The sequence below is a fragment of the Capsicum annuum genome, chromosome 9 (genome assembly GCF_002878395.1).
Source record: "Capsicum annuum cultivar UCD-10X-F1 chromosome 9, UCD10Xv1.1, whole genome shotgun sequence".
Classification (NCBI taxonomy): Eukaryota; Viridiplantae; Streptophyta; class Magnoliopsida; order Solanales; family Solanaceae; genus Capsicum; species Capsicum annuum.
The window spans coordinates 27,621,194-27,631,693 of NC_061119.1; positions in this window are offsets into that span (position 1 = coordinate 27,621,194).

Consider the following 10,500-nt stretch of genomic DNA (forward strand, 5'->3'; position numbering starts at 1 on the left):
ACAAATACAAAAGAACATTGTTAACACATTCAAACTCCCTTCTACTCAGGAACCTTAGATCAACAGTCTAATAATATTCACAATACTTAGTAAACATGGTATTCTCTGTGGGATTCAACACCCAACCCAGTTGGGTTCTATATTTAACAGCAATCGCTTACTCTCTCATAAGAGAGGTGTAATTTGGGCGTATCAGAGCTCGACCACAGAAGAAGGAGATTGAGGTTAGGAAGAAACTAAGGATGCGGAGGACGATGCACCAATTCGAGACTTAGAGGAAGAAGTGGATGAATTCGAAGCAAGTAAGATTATAGTAACTAATAAAACTGTAACTGAGTTGACATTATAAGAGGATGATGCAGATCTGATACACCTGAGTGACAAAGGAAAGCAAACAGCGTCTAGCAAAGCTCAGGAAGAAGAAAGTTTGAGTAATTTTATGAATCCAAGGCCAGTAAGCTCTATACCAGAGAGATCTCAGCTAAAGCAGAAAGGGACAGGTGTAGAGGCAAATTGGGTAAGCTTATTTACACAAAATCGTACTGCAGCACATGGTATGTCTCTCACTTATGTTGCTCCAATGGTGATTGATAGAAAAATAACTGTTACATTAGAAAAAAGAAGATGTAACATATTATATGAATGAATAGAGTAGTGCTTTGATCTTGTACACTATGGGAGAGGCTCCTAGTTATGCATATTTGAAATCATATATAGCTAAAGTTTGGAATACTGTATCAATGCATGAGTTGTTCTATCATGAGAAAGGGTTCTACATTGACAAATTTAAACATACTTAGGACAAGGTTAATATCTTGTCTTGTGGACCATACTATATGAATGGGATGCCACTTTTGATGAAGAAATGGACCTCTATTTTTGAATTTCTAACACTACCTGCCCTGGGGCCTTGTCATAATAGGCATCCCAAGTCCAACCAAGATAGGAGACCACCCCTGTTACCCAACCCAACCTCTAGCCACCTTCCCTAAGTTAGCTGAATTACAAGCATGTAACAAAATAGTGTAACAGCTCACATAAGGACTCTGGGAATAGATCACAACCGTGACCAACCCAACTTAGTGCACCCCTTCCATACCAATAGTCCAACCTTACCAAACATTACCAAACAAATGCCATAAACCAGACCATAACCAAGGATGTTCCAAAACATAATATAATTAATCCCAAAATGTAATAGGATGGAACAAACAATAATATCGTCCTATGATGTCAGCCCACCGGCTTATTCCAATGCCAAAGCCAACACCAATACCGATCCTACCCATTTCAACCCATAGAAGTACCACAAAGCCTCTATCCAAAAGAATAATCAAATCTGATTTGGACATGCCTCCAATTATAGCCAAAACCAATATCTAAAATAAAGTCAAAATGTCTAAAAATATCATAACATGAAATAATGTCTTTCGAAAGGATAGAAGCTCACTATTTCAGTCCAAATACTGTCCCCGAGTTAATCACTATGTACGAGATGGAGTAGAACGGTTGGTTCTTGTATAGCGTGCGTATACAACTGCCAGGGTTAACGAGTGACTACTAGTATGATCTCAGGGTAAGGATAAAATAATGCCATTTATAAAACCAAGTAAAACCATCCATGATGCATACAATCATATACACACACATACGCACACACACACACACATATATATATATCCATGCCGGAAAATGGGACCGAGTTTAGCATGCTTTTAAAACCTTTACCTGGGTTGTGTAGCTTTGCCATCCTAAACCACCCACGGGCTATATGGGTTCAACTTTCCCTGCTGAAAGGGCCCCAGTGCGTGACCAGGGAAGTATCCCATGGTATGACTAGTACATCCCCAAGAAAAAGTGCGATATCTTGCACACGGTCACCAAGACCAACCTCATATCGACAAGTATGAGTTTCTAGTTTTGGTCCCGGTTTTAGACTGCTTTTAAAACCTTTACCTGGGTTGTGTAGCTTTGCTGTCTTAAACCACCCATAGGCTATATGGGTTCAACTCCCCCTATTGAAAGAGCCCGAGTGTGTGTAGACGCATGACCAACGAAGTATCCCATGGGATGACTAGTACATCCTAAAAACAAAGTGTGACATCTTGCACACAGTCACCAAGACCAACCTCATATCAGTAAGTATGAGTTTCTAGTTTCGGTCCCCTCGATACCTCCACCTTCCACGGCTTTGCTATATATACCACCATTATTGCCCAATTAAAATCAATTTCCAAATAACCAAACCATTATCCATTTATTAATCAAGGCAATTGATATTGGTATCGTCATACCAACCCTTACTTGCAAGTATCATCCATAGCCAACCATTTATAGGTTTAAAGAGACTTTCAAGTGCCTTTCCATTTACCGTTTTAAACCACTTGGGAGACTTCCATGTTCCCTATAAGCACCTAGCCTTTAGCCTTTCAAAACTAGTTAAAACATGCATAGTTCTTTTACCAAGTTTAAAACATGCAAGAGTTCCCTTAAAAAAAGTCAATGCAATGAACATATCTTTATAAGCATTTTGTCAAACACATTGGGGATATAATATAACCAAAACCAATTCCAATTACTAATAAACCATTCTCATTCAATCCAATTATCCAAAACCACTATTAATGCATATAAAAGCATAATTAAAACCACGAGAAACCATAACCAAGCAATTAACATCAACCCCCCTCCCAAATAAAATCATATTTGAAAGCCAAAGCCATACAATCATAAAGCCATGAAAACATTCATATAAACCATGCCTTTAAATAAATTAACAATGAGTGGAGAGAAATATGCCTTAAACCAAGATGACGATGGAAAGAAATCACCAAGATAATCCCCTAGTTAAAACCCTAGCTTTCCTTTCCCAATAGCTCTTAAGAGAATTATGAAGTGCTTAGGAAGAGTTTCTAAGTGTTAATGAATAGAATATTAGGATAAATAACCTTCTAGGTAGGTTAGAAGTCATGGAACCCTAATAGGATAAGTAGGAAAATATCTATAATACCCTCACTTAAGTTGCCCAAAATTCCATCGTAGGGATATGACTGACCCTTACGAGTCATACCCTCCCAATACGATTGGTATCCAAGCCTCAACCCTTGAAAACACTTTCCATTATACGAATCATCCATGACCCGTATCCCTAGCAGAATAAAATACCAGGAGGATTGGACACTGTTTACCATACAAGTCCCTGGTACGATTCGTACCCTGGCTTACGGCTTATGGTGAGCCACTTGTACTCAGATCCAACCTAATTAACCAAGTCTAAGATTAAGTTAAGGAACCAAATAATCTGTAACCACCAATACGACTCATACGCCTAAGTCGTATCTATTTTAGTAAACAAAATCCATCCCACCAACCAACACTGGTCAGTATACGACTGGACCATGCCATCCGTACCCCTACATACGGCTCGTACTCATGAGTCATATTGGGTTCAAAGATTAGAATTTCAAGAAATTTTCAAAGGTTCAAAAACTAGAGTGTTTCAGTCTTCCCCACTAGGGGAACATTTATCCCTGAATGACGGACAAGGTAAGGGTAACCATACGCTAGAGTCATTTGCATTATCAAAGATATTCCCAATCTTTAACAAAGTTCAAAAACAAAGAGGCAAATATATAAATCTTTCTTTTGACAAACTTTGAAAACAAAGACGTGTTGAATACATATACCTTCTGCAAGAATCCCAAGAACAAAAAACAAATGCGAATATTTAGACTTCATGTCCTCTTTTGATTCCCATGTAGCTTCTTCCACCTTATGGTTCCACCAAAGAACCTTAACCGAAGCCACATCCTTTGTCCATAATCGACGAACTACCTATCCAAGATCTCAATTGGAACCTCTTCATAAGATAAAGAATCTGTGAGAGCCAACCATTCTAAAGGAATAACTGAAGAAGGATCACCAATGCACTTTCTCAATATAGAAACATGAAAGACTGGATGAACTAAGCTCAAGATATAAGAAAACTTTAGATCTTAAGCAACATTACCCACTCTCTGTAAAATCTCATAAGGACCAATATATCGGGGACTGAGCTTTTCCTTCTTGCCAAACCGCACTACTCCCTTCATGGGAGATGCCTTGAGGAAAACCTTATCCCCAACTTTAAACTCCAAGTCTCTACGCCTAACACCTATATAGGACTTTTGGCGACTTTGGGCAGCCTTAAGCCTATCCCAAATCACCTTCACCTTTTCTATGGCCTGGTAGACCAAGTCGGGACCAAACATGTCCGCCTCACAAAATTCAAACCAACCAATAGGAGATCTACACCTCCTACCATGTAATACCTCAAAAAAGGCCATACCAATACAAGAATGATAGTTATTGTTGTAAGCAAACTCCACCAAAGGTAGATGCTTAAACCAATTTCTACCATAATCAATCATACAGGCTCGAAGCATATCCTCCAATGTCTGATTAGTTCTCTCCACTTACCCATCCGCTTGCTGATGAAAAACAGTACTCAGACTCACCTTAGTCCCCAACCCTTTCTAGAAAGACCGTCAGAAGTGAGATGTAAATTGCGTGCCACAATCAGAAATAATCGAAACAGGTACCCATGCAGCTTTACCATCTCCTGAAGATACAACTTCACATAATTCTCCACAGAAAAAGTAGGCCGGACTAGCAAAAAGTGCACAAACTTAGTCATCCTATCCATGATGACCCAAATCGAATCATATTAACTTTGAGACTGAGGAAGACCTGTAACGAAGTCCATGTTGATTACTTCCCACTTTCATTCGGGCAAATCAATTTCTTGATACAACCCCCCTGGCCTCATGTGCTCAACCTTAACCTGTTAATACACCATACACTTGACCATAAAATCAGCCACATCCCTCTTCATACCTTTTTACTAATAGATCTCTTAGAGATCATGATACATCTTAGTCAAGCCGAGATGAACAACATAGCATGACTCATGTGCCTCAGCCAAAATCCTTTGTCGCAACCCATCGACATCAGTAACACATAACCTCCCTTGGTACCGTAAAGTACCATCACCACCGATCTCAAACACCACTACCTTTTTCCCACCAATGTCACTCTTAATTTTTATTAAGATAGAATCCAACACTTGCTTTTCTTTAATCTTCGCTCCAAGAGACTATCTAACCACTTCTTTCACCACCACACCGCCATCCTTGAAGTCTAAGAGACGAACTCTAAGATTAGCCAAGCAGTGAATATCCTTCACCAATTCTCGTTTTCTTTCCTCTACATGAGCAAAACTCCCCATGAATAACCTGCTAAGAGCATCAATAACCATATTAGCTTTACGTGGGTGATAGTAAAGACTCATATCATAATCCTTGAGAAGCTCAAGCCATTTACTTGCCTGAGATTAAGCTCTTTCTAGGTGAACACATACTGTAGACTCTTATGATCAGAAAAGATATCCACGTGGACACCATACAAATAATGCCCTCATATTTTCAAAGCAAACACAACCGCCAATAGCTCCAAATCACGAGTAGGATAATTCCTCTCATGTACCTTTAAATGTCTGGAAGCATAGGCAATCACCTTCTCATGCTGCATCAACATACAACCAAAACCTACCCGAGATGCATCGTAATAAACCACGAACCTATCACTGTCTTCCGACAAAGTCAGAATTGGAGCCGAAGTTAACTTATCCTTTAACTTCTTAAAACTCCCATTCACAAGCATCTGATCAAGAAAAATTAACCTTCTTCTGAGTCAAATTAGTCAAAGGAGCAACTATTGATGAAAAGCTTTCCACAAACCGTCTGTAATATCCGGCTAAACCTAAGAAGCTCCGAATATTGGATGAAATCATAAGTCTAGGCCACCTCTTCACCACAGCAACCTTCTATGGACCTATCACGATCCCTTCACTACAAATAATATGACCCAAGAAAGTCACAACGTTCAACTAAAACTCATACTTGGAGAACTTGGCATATAACTGTTGTTCTTTTAAGGTCTATAACACCATACGAAGGTGATTACTATGATCCACCTTGCTCTTCGAATAAACCAGAATATCATTAATAAACACAATGATGAAGAGATCTAAATACTGACTGAATACCCTATTAATCAGATCCATAAATATTATCGAAGCATTAGTCAACCCAAATGACATCACCAGAAACTCAAAGTGCCCATACCGAGTATGAAAAGTCATCTTAGGGATATCCACCTCCCTAATCTTTAGATGATGATACTCCGACCAAAGATCTATCTTAGAAAAGAACTTGGAACCTTTCAACTAGTCAAACAGATCATCTATCCTTGAAAGAGGATACTTGTTCTTAACCGTCACCTTATTCAACTGCCTGTAGTCAATGCATATCCGAAGGGAACCATTCTTCTTGCACACAAACAACACTGGTTCACCCCAATAAGATATACTAGGATGAATAAACCCTTTATATAGAGGATCCTTAAGTTGCTCCTTGAGTTCCCTTAACTCAGCCGGAGTCATTCTATACGGAGGAATAAAAATTAGATAAGCATCCGGAATTATATCAATACCAAACTCTATTTCCCTATATGGAGAAACACTAGGAAGATCATCTGGAAAGACCTTTGAAAACTTATTAACCACTGGAACTAACTGGAAAGAAGGACCATCTGAGTTAGAATCTTTAACTCGGACCATGTGATAAAGACAACTGTTGGAGATTAACCTCCGAACTCTAAGATAATAAACAAACCTCCCCATAGGAGCTAAAGAAGCTCCCTCACATTCTATAACCAATTCACTAGAAAACCTAAAGATAACCCTACGGGTCCGATAATTCAAAGCTGCGTAACAAGAGTATAACCAGTCCATACCCAGAATAACATCAAAATCCACCATATCTAACTCAAACAGATCCACCAAGGTCTGCTTTCCACCAACATATACCACACACACCCTATAGACTCTATTAGCAATAACCGAGTCACCTACTGGGGTAGAAATAGAAAAAGAATTCGAAATAACTTCTGGATCAAAACCAAAAGATATAACCACATAAGGAGTCACATAGGCAAGAGTAAACCCTGAATTAAGAAAATAATATACGTTACAAGAAAAAAGCTATAACGTACCAGTAACGACATCAGGTGATGCCTCGAATTCCTGTTGGGATGCCAAAGCATATAAACTATTTCAACCAACACTAGAACCAAGAGCAGTAATAGAAGAAGGTGCTACACCACTAGGTGTAGAAGCAGAAAATGAAGCCACAAAAATCTTATTTTCCCCCATAGCAACCTTATTAACCAGATAATTCCTGAGTCGATGGCCTGTCTGGACACACTGAAGCATCTATCCTTTTCTTCATCTCAATAATCACAATGAGGATGACCACATCAAAAAATTGAATGACCTTCATTCGCCTGAGATTAGGCACCTTGTGCCCGAGAATTGTCACCACCATAATGTCGCCTGTTGCTCGACTGGTAAGGAACACTAGCAGAAGAGTAGGCACCAGAACTCTTTTTTTTTCTGCCACTTGCCACCATCTCTACCACCATAAGATTGAGCACCTTCCTGATCAGAAAACCTTCTCATCTTTCCCTGCCTATCTTTGAACACTGCCTGCTTCCTCTTCTCATACTCCACTTACTGTATATGAACTGTAAACCTAGAGATGTCCATATCTTTAATCATCAAGGTATTTTTGCTCTCCAAAATAAATCCCAATTTAACCCAGAAATGAACTTCCTCATTCTAGCCCGCATGCTAGCCATTAAATCAGGAACATACCTTGATAACTGGTAAAACTTCAAGGCATATTCCTTGACAGACATTCTCTCCTGCTTGAGGTTCACAAACTCTTCCATCTTTTCTTTCCCCAGCTCTTGGAAAAAGAATTGATCCAAGAAGGTGTTAGAAAAGGCCTCTTACAAACCTTCCTCTTCCATATCACCTCTATCCCTATCCTACTCTTTATACCACTGATATACAACCTCTTTGAGCTCATACTATGCAAAGTTTACCCCTTACCATTGGTAGACTGCATCACCCGAGATATATTTTCCATCTCATCCAGGAAGCCTTGTGGATCTTCCTCCATCTCCACTTTAGAAAAAGTGGGAGGACTCATATTCATAAGTTAGACAACCCTTGTGGCCTCAGCTGACAAAGCATCAGACATATCCCGGTCAGCCTGAGCAGCAACCAACTTAGCAATAACATGAATAGACTGACGAAATTCTGCATTAGTCACCTTGCCTTAAGGAGGACTAGTAGCAATCAGTGGAACTCCAGAACTATTAGGGATAGGACCGTGAGATCAAAGATAAACCCCAGAAGTAGGATGCACCCCTTCAGTATTACCTCTAGATGGGATAGAAGATTTTTTTTGTAATCCGTATTTATGAGGTATGATCTGAAAGATGAATAAATAAGGATTACAGAAGATTCCAGGACTGAGAATTTAAGCTCAAAGATAGAATACAAAGAAAGTAAAACATTCTTAAATGCCTTATAGCCTCTTCCTTATGAGTATGGCGCGCTACACACCCCAAAAAGAGACTCTACTCGATACGACTTTGTGGACTCTTAATTGACCATGAACCTAGACTCTTACCAACTTGACACAACCCCCTAGGCCTTGTCGTAATGGGCATCCTAAGTTCGACTAGGATTGAAGACCACCCCCAGTACCCAACCCAACCTCCAGTAGCCTGCCCTGAGTTGGCTGAATTCCAGCATGTAACAAAATAGTATAACAGCTCACATAAGAACTCTAGGAATAGATCACAATCGTGACCAACCTAACCGAGGTCACCCCTCTCATACCAATAATCCAACCATACCAAACAAATGCCATAACCAAGGATATTCTAAAACATAATATAATTAATCCCAAAATGTAATAGAATAGAACAACCAATAATATCGTCTAATAATGTTAGCCCACCGGCTTATTCCAATGCCAAGGTCGACACCAATACCGATCCCGCCCATTCCAATCCATAGAAGTACCATAAATCCTCTATCCGAATTTGTGGACATGCCCCCAACCATAGCCAAAACCAATATCCAAAATAAAGTCAAAATATCTAAAAATATCTATAACAAGAAATGATGTCTTCCGAAAGGATAGAAGCTCACCACTTTAGTCCAAATACTGTCCTCGAGTCAATCACTATGTAGGAAGAGTAGAACAGCTGGTTCCTATATAACGTGGGTATACAGCCGTCAGTAGATGGGGTTAGCGAGTGACCACTAGCATGATCTCAGAATGTCATTTATAAAACCAAGTAAAACTATCCATGATGCATACAATCATACATCATACACCTATATATATATATCCATGCCGAAAAAAGGGATCGGGTTTAGCATGCCTTTAAAACCTTTACCTGGATTGTGTAGCTTTGCCGTCCTAAATCACCCGGGGGCTATATGGGTTCAGCTCCCCCCCACTAAAAGGGCCCCAGTGCGTGTAGCCACGCGACCAGGGAAGTATCATATGGGATGACTAGTACATCCCCAAAATAAAGTGTGACATTATGCATACGACACCAAGACCAACCTCATATCGACAAATATGAGTTTCCAGTTTTTGTCCCCCCGGGACCTCTACCTTCTACGACTTTGCTACACATCCCGCCATTATTTTCCAATTAAAACCAATTTTCAAATAACAAAACCATTTCCATTTACTAACCAAGGCCATTGCTATTAGTATCGTCATACCAACCCTTACTTGCAAGTATCATCTATATCCAACCATTTATAGGTTTAAGATAACTTTTAAGTGCCCTTCTATTTACCATATTAAACTACTTGGAAGACTTTCATGTTCCCTACAAGCATAACCAGTTAGCCTTTAGTCTTTCCAAACTATTTAAATCATGTATAATTATTTTGCCAAGTTTAAAATATGCAAGAATTCCATTAAAAGAAGTCGATGCAATGAACATATCTTTATAAGCATTTTGTCAAACACATTGGGGGCATAATATAACCAAAACCAATTCTAACTGTGAATAAACCATTCCCATCCAATCCAATTATCTAAAACCACCATTAATGCATATAAAAGCATAATTAAAACCATGGGAAATCATAACCAAGCAATTAACATCAGCTCCTCCCCAAATCATATTTGAAAGCTAAAGTCATACACTAGTAAAACTACGAAAATATTCATATAAACCATGCCTTTAATTAAATTAATAATGAGGGAAGAGAAACATGTCTTAAACCAAGGCAATGGCGGAATAAAATTACCAAGATAAGCCCCAAATTAATACCCTAGTTGAAACCCTAGATTCCCTTACCCAATAGTTCTTAAGAGAATTATGAAATGTTTTGGAAGAGTTTCTAAGTATTAATGAATAGAATATTAGGATAAATAACCTTTCAGGTAGCTTAGAAGTCGTGGAACCCTATTAGGATAAGTAGAGAAATATCTAGAATACCTCCACTTAAGTTGCACAAAATCCCATCACAGGGATAAAACTGACCCTCACGAGTCGTACCCTCCCAATATGATTGGT